Consider the following 15,665-nt stretch of genomic DNA (forward strand, 5'->3'; position numbering starts at 1 on the left):
AAAAGATAAAACAATAGACTTTTACAACATCAATAGATAATGACAAACCCTCAGTTTCACTATATTTTCAGAAATCCAAACAGAGAAAAGAAAAAGAAAAGCATATGGCTATAACTCTACTAAGTATCAAAGACAAAAATAGGAATAACGAACAAATACAGCAAATAGAAAACAGGAACAGATAGGTATTAATCCAACTATATCAATAATCAAATTGAATGTCAGTAAATTGATGTGTCAATTAAAGACAAATATTGTCAAAGTGGATGAAAATAAAAAAAACAAGAGTAAACTATATTTTGTCTACAAGAAAAATATACCATACTACAAGAAAAATAAACAATGCAGGAATAGTCATATTAATTTCAAATGAAATAGAATTAAAAGTAAGAAAATTTATTAAGTAAAAAGAGGGGCATTACATAATGATAAAGGGATCAATTCTCCAAGACAACATAACAATACTTAGTAAGTATGTGCCTAACAACAAAATGTGAGACTGCACGAGGCAAAAATAAATGGTAGTACTACAAGGAGAAATAGATGAATCCACCATCATCACTGTAGAATTTAACAAAGTCATCATGACAGTCTATGCAGAAAATCTTTAAAAAAAACCTTACATGTCAAAAAATGGGCAGAAGATATGGACAGACACTTCTCCAATGAAGACATACAAATGGCTATCAGACACATGAAAAAATGTTCATCATCACTAGCCATCAGGGAGATTCAAATTAAAACCACATTGAGATATCACCTTACACCAGTTAGAATGGCCAAAATTAGCAAAACAGGAAACAACATGTGTTGGAGGGGATGTGGAGAAAGGGGAACCCTCTTACACTGTTGGTGGGAATGCAAGTTGGTGCAGCCTCTTTGGAGAACAGTGAGGAGATTGCTCAAGAAATTAAAAATAGAACTTCCCTATGACCCTGCAATTGCACTACTGGGTAATTATGCCAAAGATACAGATGTAGTGAAAAGAAGGGCCATCTGTACCCCAATGTTTATAGCAGCAATGGCCACGGTCGCCAAACTGTGGAAAGAACCAAGATGCCCTTCAACGGACAAATGGATAAGGAATATGTGGTCCATATACACTATGGAGTATTATGCCTCCCTTAAAAAGGACAAATACCCAACTTTTGTAGCAACTTGGACGGGAGTGGAAGAGATTATGCTGAGTGAAATAAGTCAAGCAGAGAGAGTCAATTATCATATGGTTTCACTTATTTGTGGAGCATAACAGATAGCATGGAGGACATGGGGAGATAGAGAGTAGAAGGGAGTTGGGGGAAATTGGAAGGGGAGGTGAACCATGAGAGACTATGGATTCTGAAAAACAATCTGAGAATTTTGAAGGGGCGGGGTGGTGGGAGGTCAGGGTACCAGGTGGTGGGTATTATAGAGGGCACGGATTGCATGGAGCACTGGGTGTGGTGCAAAAATAATGAATACTGTTATGCTGAAAATAAAAAATAAATTAAAAAAAAACTTGCAAAACTGTAATGAATGGAATCAAAGAACTAATAGAGAGAAATCTCATGTTCATAGACAATAAGACTCAATATTGTAAAGACATCAGCTCTTCCCAACTTGACCTATAGATTCAATACATCCAAAGCAAAATCTCAGTGAGTTATTTTGTAGATATTGATAAGCTGATTCTAAAGTTTATATGCTGAGGCAAAAGACCCAGAAGAGACAATACAATACTGAAAAAGAAGAAACAAGTTGGAAGACTGATACTAACCTAACTTCAAGACTCACTATTAAGGTATAGGAATCAAAAGAGTATGATATTGGTGAAAGACTAGACAAATAGATCTGTGGAACAGAACAGAGAGCCTGGAAAGAGAACCCCACAAATACAATCACCTGATCTTTGACAAAGGAGCAAAAGTAATACCATGAAACAAAGGCAGACTCTTCAATAAAGCATGCTGGAATAAGTAGACATCCACATGCAACAAAACAAATCTAAGCACAGACCTTATATCCTGTATAAATATTACTTCAAAACAGATTATACATCTGAATTTAAAATGAAAAATATTAGAAGATTCTTGGAAGATAACATAGGAGAAAACGTAGATGACTGCATATGGTGATGCCTTTATAGATCTAATACCAAGAGTGTGAACTCTGAAATAAATAATTAATAAACTAGACTTCATTAAATTAAAAACTCTGCTCTGGGGGCGCCTGGGTGGTTCAGTGGGTTAAGCCGCTGCCTTCGGCTCAGGTCGTGATCTCAGGGTCCTGGGATCGAGTCCCGCATCGGGCTTTCTGCTCAGCAGGGGCCTGCTTCCTTCCCTTCCCTTCTCTCTGCCTGCCTCTCTGCCTACTGTGATCTCTCTCTGTCAAATAAATGAATAAAATCTTAAAAAAAAAAAAACTCTGCTCTGCTAAGTCAGTGTCAAGAAAATGAGCATTGAAGACACAGCCCTCTATAAAACACTTGCAAAAGATAACTCTGATAGGGATGTTATATGAAATGTACAAAGAACACTTAAAACTCAACAATAAGAAAATAAGTAACACAATTTAAAAGTGGGCCAAAGACCTTAGAAGACACCTTCTCAAAGAAGATAAACCGGTGACAAATATGCAGATAAAAACACGTTTTACAGGGGCACCTGAGTATCTTGTTGTTGGCTCAGATTTTGATCTTGTGGTCCTGGTATTGAGCCCTGCATCAGGCAGCCTGCTCAGTGGAGTCTGTTTCTCCCTCTCCCTCTGACCCTTCCCCCCTGCTTGTGCTCTCACTCATTCTCTCTCTGACATGAATAAACAAAAAAAATCTAAAACAAAAACAAAGTAGTCTACATCATATGTTATCACAAAAATGCAAATAAAAATAATAATGAAAAAAACACCCATGTCATCTGTTGCGATGCCCAAAATCTGAAATACTGACATCAAAAGCTAGTGAGGATGTGGAGCAACAGGAACTCTTATATACTGTTGATGGAAATGCAAAACTGTACAGATACTTTAGAAGACAGTTTGGCCAATCCTTATAAAACTAAATATATTCTTATGTTTGATGCAACAAACACACTCCTTAATATATATATCCAAATGAAATAAAAGCATATGCCCTATCAAAACCGGTACATAAAAGTTTATAGCAGCTTTACTCATAATAGACAAAACTTGGAACCAAGGAACATGTCCTTCAGCCGGCAAATGGGTAGATAAACTATTGTAACTCCAGACAATGTATTGTCTGTATAGTATTATTCAGTATAATATATATTATAACATATATAATATTACATAATATACATATAATAAAGTATATATAATAATATAATATATAGTACTATTCAGCACTACAATGAAATGAGCTATCAAGCCAAGAAAAGAGATGGGGGAATCATAAACTCATATTAAGAAGCTAAATTTGAAAATGTTACATTCTGTATGATTGCAACTATATAACATTCCGGAAAAGGCAAAATTTTGGACACAGTGAAAGGATCAGTACTTGCAAGGAGTTAGGGGATAAAGGAAGGGATGAATAATTGGAACACAGATGATTTTTAGGCAGTGAAAATATTCTGTATGTTATAATGATGGATATGCCATTATACATTAGTCTAAAACAAGTGAATGGCCAATACCAAGACTGGACCCTAATGTAAGCTATGGACTTTGGATAATTAGGACACATTAGTGTAGGTTCATGCCTGATAACAAATGTACTATTTGGTGTTGATATTGGGAGAGGAGGGGCTATGCATGTAGCGGGGAGTATAAGGAAAATCTCTGTACCTTTTTTTCATTTTACAGAAGATCATCATAATGTCCCATGAGATCAAACATATGGTAGAAATAAAGGACAAAAATCACCTATAAAAAGTAGAGGTAAGACAACCTATTCAGAATGCCACAAAGCAGTTGAATATTAAAAATGATTCATTTTGCTTTTCAAATATGTTTGCTTTAAGTAATAACTTACTTATTACTAAAAAGCTCTGTTTGGTGCAATGAATTTTCACTAAGCCAACTTCATTCTTTAATGAGAAGCTACTCTGTGGCCCACTGAATAGCCACATCTTCTCTTATGCATGATTTTGTTCTGAGTCTTTTTTGGTAAATAGAATATATATTCTGACTTTTTTTTTTTCCCTGTCACCATCTGGCCTTGGTGTAAGAAATCAATTCCACAGCAGCCATCGAACTCTGGTGCACTGAAAGGCATGTCCAAACTGTGCTTCTCTAAATATCTTTAGCACAAGTGACCTTTTGTTCTTGCAGAAACAGACTCAATTGGAACAAGAAGGAACCTGTCATGCCATTTCCCTGCTACAATATTCATTAGTTGGGGGCCATGATCTTCTGTGTCTCTACAGAAGATTCTTGTTAACAAGCCTCAAGTCAGCAATCTGCTCTTTCCCTGTGCCTCAGAAACATTTTTTCAGGATAACTAATTCTTAAATGAGCCTTTCTTGTGGTATTATCTTCTAACAGTTTTGGACACTGTTCCCTTCAACAGTAACTCTTTGCTGACAGAAAATACTATACTCTGTAGCATAACATTTAAACCCCCCACAGGCCCACCTTCACTGCTGACTCTGCCTTCTTGGGTACAGCAATTACTACAAAGTAGTTTAGTCACCAGGAACCTCTGCAGCTCTGGATTTGATGTGTTTGTCCAGCAAAGTCAGGCCAAGGTCCTCCTAGATCCAAATCTTCTGGGATTAAGACTTTTACTTCTTCTTCTTCTTCTTCTTCTTTTTTTTTTATAGACTCACTAAATATTTTGAGAAGGGGCTTAGACTCTTCACAAATACACAAAAGAGAGTATCAAAGAATACATTTCAGGTCTATAAATATTTGAGAATCAGTACACAATTATATAATGGATTATATAATACACATATATTATGTCTTGCAGTTATAAATTTCTTGATATTATGTTTAAATAGGCTACATTGAAGGGAGGGGGTAGGAACACATATGGCTTGAAGGAAGAGCATTAATTAAGTTATAAGTTATTAAGTTGTAGAAAATGATTTAGCTGACTGAGGAAATACCGACCATTGGGTTAAGGTGTTAGATATATAAACAAGAAAACAATTTTTGGGAATGTATTTGTTGAAAAAATACAGTGATAGACTTTCTCAAATCTGTGAAACTGGAGCTTGGGGAATCTTAATGTATCTTTTTGGAAAGTACAGCTTATATAATAAGAGGTCATATCAATTGCAGAAACTAAGAGGACTACATTTTCTCTATTTCTGACATCCTTCCCTTTTCCCATGTCCACATGTTCTGTCTAGCTCTTAATTTTAAAAGTGACTGAGTGGTGACATAGAGAGGATAATGTCCAGAAGAAGATTTTTATTATTTGGATTTCCAAAGAGATATGGGCATGCCATGCATTGCAGGGCCACAGAAGAAGCATCATAATCTAGTCAGGAGGCAGAAGCAGGAAAGGAGAAAGCAAAGGCTAACCCCTTTTTGAGGTTTCTGCAGGAAAGGCAAGTCAGGACAAGGTAAAAAGCTTAGCACTAGGCAGTCTGAATAATGTTGGTGGGGTCTGGAATACACAGGCGGTCTCTAATTATTTGCTACCTCACCTGATTTGTTGTGTGAGAGTTAGATAGAGGGGTCTTAGGATGTATACACTTTGGGATGGTTGATTTATACATGAAAGGCATACCTCCTGAGCCCTTTGCTTTCTCTAAGAATCAGCAAGTCCCAGAAAGGGCAGTCTCTTCCCAATCAGAGAGGCCACAAATGCCACAGCATCAAGAATAGAGAAAAGAAGACAATAGTCATAATAATAGTAATTAACCCTGTGATTAATAGATGCCAAATAGACAAACACAAAATCTAAGAAAACACACTTGGAACATAAAACTTCTGGGCGTGGGGCACCTGGGTGGCTCAGTGGGTTAAGCCGCTGCCTTCAGCTCAGGTCATGGTCTCAGGGTCCTGGGATCGAGCCCCGCATTGGGCTCTCTGCTCGGCGGGGAGCCTGCTTCCTCTTCTCTCTCTCTCTGTCTGCCTCTCTGCCTACTTGTGATCTCTGTCTGTCAAATAAATAAATAAAATCTTTAAAAAAAAAAAAACTTCTGGGCATAAGTATATAGAACAAAATTTAGAGAAGATGTTAATGTAATTAATCTGTATTATAATCTAGAGTTTGCCAGTATCAGAAAGAGAAACATTTGTTGTTTTTGGAGAATCAAGGCTAGTGAATCTGGAATAAATCACCATTTTGGTCTATCTTCCACAACAGAGCTACAAACCTTGAGAAATCAAGAAAGAGGTACCCCAGGTATTGAGGAAGTAACAGAAAAGAAAGAGGGAAGCAAGGGGAAAGAACAGGAGGAGAAGGGATCAGAGAAATAGGGGACCCTCAGACATTCATTATAAGCAGAGTAAATTCTCTCCAAAGTTATTCATGCTCTGCACCCTCTTAAACCATGAGTGCTCATTATTAGGTACAAACAAAAATTTTTATCCTGGGAATGTACCACCCATTGATACCCTGTAGAATTAAGGAAACAGTGGCATCTTTGAAAAACTATTAGAGTGTTACGTGTAGCCATATTGGACAGTAATAAGTTCTGATGGAAAAATCTTAGAAGGTGTTCATTTTTTGACTTGGTAGTTTTAAAAGGAAGCAGTATTACTTTAGGAGATGGAAAAGTTCTAATACCTCTTTCTTTACATACTCCAGAGTTACTCAAGCTTGAACTGAGACATTAGATAGAATGCCCTCTAAGTTTCTATTTTTTTATCAGAGTTTTGACCTGACTTTAATACTTTTTTTTATATTAGTATGTGAATCTTCTTATTTATTAAGAACAAAAGAAGACATAACTAAAATTCTGTGGACTTCTGGGTCAAGAAAGTAATAATATTGCTTTAAAATATTCTATGCAAAAGGAAGAACTGTGAAAATGTCATTTTTGAGAATTAAAGAAAAATCCAAGATCTCTTTCTCTTAAGAAAATGTCTATAATTTAAGCCAGCCCTGTTAATTTCCAAAGACAGGTAAATTCCATCAGAATCAGTAGTGCCAAGCAGCTGATTAAGGGCAAAGTTAAGTGTCTTACTACCTATAAAAGGTGTCCTTTTATTATGCCTCAAGAAAGAAATATAGTATTTCTAATTTAATCAAAACTAATCAGAATGTGTTCCTCCTCATTAATATAAGTCAGGTCCTTCTGGGGTTACAGCTCTTTAAATAAATCTGGTATTTGGGTTTATGTACTAGAAATAGAAACCCTAAAATGGGAGGTGATATGTATATATGTATTTTTAAGAATATAAGAGCTATTAGCAATTGATGTAAATTTTTAGCTGAAAATCCTTGGATTTTTTTCTAATGCCACATAATAACTATAATTTTACCTGATGGAAGGTAGTTTTGTGCTCACAAAATTTCAGCATAGAAGTAGAAACTAGACATGGGACAGAATCCAAAAACCAGATACCTGCTGTTAAAGAAAAATTATACCCAGGAAGACATTTTATTCAACCTACCAATTACATGCAAAAGATTTGGGTCAGATACTTCCTGTCTGAATTAAGTACCTGGATATGACAGACTGCATTCAGGCATAATATTGTTCTTTACAAAGTAACAGTAACAAAAGTATCTTAAATTTAAAGTACCATTGCTTAAAACTTAAGATAGCAATGTCCAGGAAAAATGAAACAAAAGGATGGTTTTCCTAAGCATTATTTGTATTTTGATTTTCTTCATCCTTCCACAACATTGTGTCCCAACCTCTACCTACAAAAAGACATAGAACTTTTTTCTATGTTCTATGGAAAGGGGAACAACATGGAATCATTTAATCATTCATTAAGGGGCACTCATTGTGTTCTAGATATTCAATAACGGATTATCTCACTTAAGATTCACTATTTTTCAAGGTAGTCTTTTTTCTTTCTTTCTTTCTTTTTTTTTTTTTTATCAACCACCTCTTTTGAAGATGGAAGGAATTAAGAGTTTGAAGCACTAGTTCAAGGTCACAGTATTGTGTGGATTTAACAAAGTTTTGTGAGGCTCCAGATGTCCACTAGAGCTGCTAATGAGTTTCCATAAATCCTCTTTGAAACGAAAAAAGTTGAAAACAGAAAGGAAGTCAAAGAAGAGAAAGCATATGAGAACAGAATACAACCTTGCGACTTTGTCATCGGATTTTCAGCCCGCACAGAATCCCTCAGTAATTCTGAAACAATTATTCTGTACTTAACTATAGTTAATGCCTAACCTAAAACCATTCTACTTGTAATTATTTTTATTTTAGTCTCTTTGGTATTTCCCTAAAATAGCTGGGGGACTTCAAGCTGCTGTTGGTGGAATAGCACATCTACGTTTTTCCTTTAAGCCCTAAACTTAATCATGGTCATTTTAAAAGTGATGTCACTCAAGAACTAAGTGGATACTTTTAATGTTATGTTTCCTATTCCTATCTGATGGTTGGCTTCATCGGCTGGCTTCATCAGCTGACCTAAATCCTGAGGCAGTGGCCTGGTTAAGAACATCCCTAAGGTAGGTTATAACTTTGCTTGAGTTCTCCATGCATTTGATGAAATATAGACTTTTAATCATGCCATCAACTCTATATGTTTCTTTTTTGCAACAGAAAATTAAAATGCTACACTTCTAAGGTGAGACTCAGAAATCGCTGTATATTGTGGATTTCCACTGCTAAAAATGGAAATTCTGAAGGGTAAAAGTCATTTTCCAATTTGGGGTGCTTGGACAGACACAGCCATTAACATCTTCAATTCATCATATGTTGAGTGAGAATAATATAACGTACCTCATGGAGTGGTTGGACGACTGAATTACTTAACGAAGTAAAGGACTAAGAATAGTGCCTTTTACATAAGTGCTACAGAAATACTGAACATAATTGTAACTCATGGTAAACAAAAGTCTATATCTGAATTCAGATGAGTATTGACTACTAAGAATGAAACAGGTAAGATTTGGGTTCACTTTGTCATTTACAGAATAGTTGCTGAGAGGTCAGAAGAGTCTTGTTTTAATGATTTAAGTTGAAAATGAAGTCAGGAAAGCAAAATTTCAAGTTGATATGGTAAATATCCTATTGAAAACATGGAGTCAGTTCATGCTATTTTATGTACACAGGGCTTTAAAGTAAAAAAAGCTGTGCCACCTCTGCTCTAATCCAACCTATTTATATCAATTCCATGTTTAACAAACTCCACAACCTCAATGTATAAAACCATTCAATAGCTTCCTATTTCTCTTAGAATAAAGAACCCACATATTTAGTGTGGCTTCCAAGTCCCTACACAATTGACTTAACTTCCCAGCCTCATCTCTTAATGTTCTTGTGGTTTTTTGGCTTCACCCACTGTTTTCTCAGGTTTTTATGAACACCACGTGACCTCCCTCCTTAAAGCCTTTGTTTCTTCTCTTCACTCTATGGGGAAATCTTTCCTCCATTTTGTCTAGTTACTTATCTTTATTATTCATATTTCAGATCCAATATCATTTAATGAAGATAGACTTTGCTGATACCTGAAATAAAGCTAAGGTCCTATGTGTTCTTATTAAATGTTGACACTTTATTTTGTAGCAGTTAACCATAATTAGAAATTGTTTTTTGAGTGATAATTTGAATAATATGTTTCCCCAGTTAGTCTCTAAGATCTCTAAAGGCAAAGTAGCCTTGTCTGTGTTTGCTCAACATTATAATCTCATTATTGTGTTTTCATATAATGGATGCCTAATGAATAGAAAAATTTTATATAATAGATATATAGTTTATATATAATGTATATATGCTATTAAAATTATTTTATTTATTATTAAGATTATTTAATAATTATTAATTATAAATTATTTTCTTTTATAATATCATATTTTACTATTAAAACCACTTATTCAAATATAAAAATATATTCTATAATATATACAGATATGTATATGCACATATACATAATATACACACATATATGGGTTTATATGAATACACACCCATAACATATATATGTGTGTGTGTGTGTGTGTGTGTGTGTTATATGAATTTACACATCAAACTTCAAGTATGTAGGATTTTTTATTTTAAAAGTATGAACTCCTAGGGCACCTGGGTGGTGCAGTTGGTCAAGCATCTGACTCCTGATTGCTGCTGAGGTCCTAATCTCGGGGTGGTGAGAATGGAGACTGGCATCAGGCTTCACACTCAGTGTGGACTCTGCCTGGGATCCTCTCCCCCCAAACTCTCTCTCTCTTTCTCTAAAATAAATAAATCTTTAAAAAATATTCATTCATCCAGTGGGATATAAATATGTATCAAGCACCCAACACCAGGTTGATAGTCCTCTATAGACAAGGAATAAAGTCACAAAAAGGACAAGCTCTGTATTTTCATGGAGCTCATCTTGCATATAAAGTGAAGGTGAGAAAAATATATATAAAAATTAAAATCTGTAGACTATTGATATGAAGAACACTTAATCATATAAGGGAAAAGTCAAAGAAGCAACTGGAGAGAGCACTTCTGAGCAGATGGCATTTGAGCACAGATCTGAATAAAGTGGCAGAGTATGCTTGTGGAGATTCCACTTATAACTATCTCTACATTCTCTGATGTTCTTTCTCACCTTGACTTCTAGGTGTTATAACTGGCACCGTAGCCCTAAAAAGCACTCAAGCAGGCAAATTCATCTACAGGTATGTGGGACTTTGTTGTTGACTTTTTCAAAATGACTAAAGCCAGTCTCTTCACAGTATCTACTTTTATCCAAAGATAAACCTTAATATAAAAGTGAAATTACCAAGAATGGAATAAATTAAATAAGGGGTTGAAACAATTTTATGGCATCAGACTTTCCATTTAAGAACAAAACAAATATGTGATGAGAGCTCTGGTTATTTAAATTGATTACTGAAAGGTCGACTACTACACATTATTCATGAAAGCTCAGTGCAGCTGTATTGGGTGCTTAATACATATTCAAATACCCATTGAATGGATTAACTTTAAAATATAAGTCCTGCATGTTGAAAGGTTGATATGTATACACATACATACAAAAGTATATGTGTATATATATAAATATATATGTGTGTTTGTGTGTAGATATGTGTATTATCCAGTGGAGAAAGCATCCCTTTATAACAAAAATGAATTTTCAACTATAGTTTGGAAATTTTCTTTCAGTGTAAATGGTTACAGTCATTCTCTATAACAAAGCACATTTGAGGTAAAATATTTTATAATTGTAAATATTGGAAAGGTAGTAGTTGGGACTAATCAATTATGGCCATTCTATTAAGTCCTCAAAATTTGACTATGACAATGTACTAAACTGCCACCGCTCAGTTGAAATGTGCATTGTGTGCCTGAAGAGTTGCATTTCTCATTTTATTTTTTTAAATTATTTTAAATTTGAATTGGGGATGCCTGGGTGACTTAGAGAGTTAAGCATCTGCCTTCTGCTCCACTCATGATCTCTAGGTCCTGAGATTGAGCCCTGTGTTGGGCTCTCGGCTCAGCAGAGTCTGGTTCTTCCCTCTCCCTCTGCCTCTCCCCTCCACTTGTGTTCTCTCTCTCTCTCCCACAAATAAATATATAAGATCTTTACTTTAATCAATTAGTTAATTTATTTTCATTTAAAAGTAAAGTAGGATAACTTCTTTTTTTTTTACTGAAACATTCACTGGAACACTAAACATAAATTTATTGGTCTATCAGGACTGCATTACACTTTATCCAAAGCAACATATAAGATATTCTTTCATTTAGGTGTGTCTGTTAAATAAGTATGCCATTTCACATATTACATAAAACACATCACTGATCTAGTTGGTGTAAACAGATTGATGCAGTTGAAATGACTTTCTATGTACTGATCTAATGTGCTGCAATATGTTTACTTGAATGCTTTATGTAGACAACAGGAGTTACTGTTGCAATTGTTTCTGGTAATTAAATTGAAATACTTTTATTATTAAAAAAAAGTCTCTGATATAATATAAGTAAGAGCAAATTTTTACCTAAAAACAAGAGCAGCCTAATGATGCAGAGTTGAATGTGGATATAGCAGAACACCTGTAATACATCAAGGATGGTGAAGGGGAGAAAAAAAGGAAAATGGAAGAAGGTATGTCAAAAATTTCAGAAACTTTTTTGACGAATTTCACTAAACAAATGCGATTTACTGTGATAGAGCAAAGAGAAAACTCCATTTGTCTGTTGTATAAAAGATTTTTAAAAATAATATTACAAGATCTGTTTCTTTCCAGTGATTAAAAAAAAAAAAAAAAGGAATCCATAGGGTCTTCTGCATAGGGTCTTCTGGTTTCCTATACATCATGTTAAACATTTTAAGGAGCTTGGAAATTGTCACTCTGTCCTGAAAACAAGTAAATGGATGAATAGGCTAAAAAATCAAAAGCTATTCTTAGATCCATGGAAATAATGCATAGGGCAAATCATTGTTCCCCAAATTGGAGAGATGGACAGGTGAGTACAGGGAGTCATGGCTTACCTGAGCTGAGAAGCATTAGTAGAAACCCCTGTAGGAACCAGTGCTGGGGTAGAAAATCTTGAACTGTAATTGATGAATTGCTGGAGGCTCAGTACAGATAGTCTGACAGTTAAATATTCCACTGGGACCTGATCAGAAGGGAACTCCCATACTTTTGTGAGTTTTATCTGGTTTTATCAACCAGGTTCTCACAAATAAGCAACAGAGAAAATAAATCCCTCATGCTTCCATCAGGGTAAATATAAAAGAAATTTTTAAATACGCCAGAACACTATATCCTTCTTAACAAGGGCTGCACTCAGGAGAAACCAGTTAACCAGAACCTCACATACTGGCGTTTTATCAGAACCTAACTGCTTGGCAAAAGGTTAAGTCCACTCACGTCTAACCTTCCACATAGAAGGGAAGTACCCAACTCCAGCCCACTCCTGATGGGTCAGCCCATCCTGACCCAACTCTGGTAGAAAAAAGAAGGAAAAAACAAAACGAACCAACAACAACAAACAAACAAACACTTAAAAATGTTATAGTCCAGAGGCACAGGCTCACAAAAAAGATGGAGACAAATCTAAGACTAGAGAATGCTTCCTCTTCACCCACAACTGACCACTACAATATTAAAGGCACGTTAAGCTCAGTTCCTTTCATTTAGTACATCATACCCAGATATGAAGAGAAAGTTAAAAACATACCGAAAGGCAAAAGAGTACAATTTAAAGGGACAGGGTAAGCATGGAAGGGATGTTGGAATGATCAGACCAGGTATTTAAAACAACTATGATTAATATGCTAAGGGCTCTAATCGATAAGGTAGACAGAATGCAAGAACAGATTGAACAATGTAAGCAGAGTTGGAAATTCTAAGAAAGAAGCAAAAAAAAAAACAAAACTGGGGGGCGCGTTCAATAAGAATGAGTAAGGCATTTGATGGGCTTATTAGTAGACTGGAACTGGCAGAGGAATGCATCTCTGAACTTCAGAAAAACCACAACAGAAACCCCCAAAATTGAAAAGCAAAGAAAACAAAGACTGAAAAAAAAAAACCCAAAAATACAAAAACCAGAAGATCCACAGACTGTGAGACAATTACAGAGGATATAGCATTAAAATAAAAGGTGTAGCATACACATAACGATAATACAAGAAGAAGAAAGACAGTAAAAATACTTGCAACAAATATGATTCAGAATTTCCCCAAAACTAATGTCAGACACTAAATCCCAGATCCAGAAATTTCAGACTATACTTAGGCATATTATTCTCAAAATCCAGAAAATCAAAGATAAAAAAAAAAAAATTAAAAGAAGCAAGGGAGAAAAAAACAAAACAAAACAAAACTTATCTACAGAGGAACAAATATAAGAAATACTTCTCATAAACCACGCAGGTAAGAAGAATGTGCAATAAAATATTCAAAGTGTTGGCAGAAAATAAATGATAAGCCTAGAATTCTGTACTCTGAAAAATTATCCTTCAGAAGTATAGAAAAAAAAATATGTTCTCAGGCAAATAAAAATTAAAGAAATTTGTTTTGCATAGATCTGCCTTGCAAGAAATAGTAAAGAATTTCTTAAGGGAGGAGGATACTGATATATGTCAGAAGCTTCTGTCTAAATAAAGAAAGAAAGAACATCAAAGAAGAAGTAAGTGAGGTAAAATTAAAACTTTTATTTTTATGATCATAAACTGTTCTAGTACATAAAAGTTTGTTCAAAATACTAATAGAAATGATGTATTTGATCATATATATTTTTATATATGTGTGTGTGTGTTACCCATACTACCCAGGATGCAGTACATGTTTAGAATGGACTTATCATAAATGTATAATACAAACTCTACAGCAACCATTCAGAAAAAAAAGAAGTATCACTGATATGCTGAGGAAAGATAAAAAATTAAAAATAAAATGCTCAATTAAGACCACAAAAAGCAGAAAAAAGAGTAGAAAACATAAAAAATAATAAAGAAAAAAAGGGCAACAAAAAGAACCAGTTAGAAACTCAGTAGTGATGCAACCAATTATATGTAGCACTTTGAATGTCAATGAAATAAAATATGAGTTAAAAGATGGAGACTGTCAGATTGGGTCAAAAAACAAGACCCAATCATATGTTGTCTACAAGAAGACATATAAATATAAAGGTACATATAAACTGAAAGTAAATGTATGAGCTAAGTATACACCATGCTAGCATAAATCAAAAGAAATTAGTCTGAGCAGACCTAAAGCAAGGGAAAATAATAGGGTTAAAAAAGGTTACTACATCATGACAAAGGGGTCAATTTTCCAATAAAAAGTAAAAATCTTTAAAATAGAATGTCACATTACTTGAACAAAAACTGGGATGCTTGGAGAGCTCAGTCGGTTAAGTACCTGCCTTTGGCTCAGGTCTAGATTCCAAGGTCCTGGGATCAAGTGGAGCTCCACATTGGGCTCCCTGCTCAGCAGGGAACCTGCTTCTTCCTTTCCCTCTGCCCCTCCCCCTGTTTGTGCACACTCTCTCTCTCAAATAAATAAATATAATCTTTGTTAAAAAAAAACAACTGATAATATGACAAATAGATTCTATCAGAAATGGACAGACGTATAAGGCAAAAGATCAATAAGGATAGAGTTGAACTCAGTAACACCATTAATCAGATACGTAAAGGATATCTAAGGACTATTTTATCCAACAGAAGAAAACACATTCTTATAAAACTACATGGAAATTCATGAAGATAGAACATAATCTGTGCTATAAATCACACCTTAACAAATGCTTAAAAATTAAAGTCATACATCTGCTCTCAGATGACAACAGAAATAAACTAGAAATTGATAACAAGGACATAGTTGAAAAGTCCTAAAATACATGGAGATTAAATAATCCACTCCTAAATAGCACACGGCTCAAAGAAGAAATCTCAAGAAATCTAAAAAATACTTGAACAGAATGAAAATGAAAACACATCAAAATTTGTGGGAAGCAGCAAAAGCATTGGTTATAGAAAATTTATAGCACTGAATACATATAGTAGAAAATAAGAAAGACTTAAAGTCAGTCACCTAAGTTTCAACCTTAGGAAACCAGAAAAAGAAGGGGAAAAAAAAACAAACCACAAAAACAAGCAAACAAAACAAAAACAAAACAAAACAAAACAAAAACCAT

Source organism: Mustela putorius, unplaced genomic scaffold, assembly GCF_011764305.1.
Source record: "Mustela putorius furo isolate JIRA1106 unplaced genomic scaffold, ASM1176430v1.1 tig00000174_pilon_pilon_pilon, whole genome shotgun sequence".
In the NCBI taxonomy this organism is placed as follows: Eukaryota; Metazoa; Chordata; class Mammalia; order Carnivora; family Mustelidae; genus Mustela; species Mustela putorius.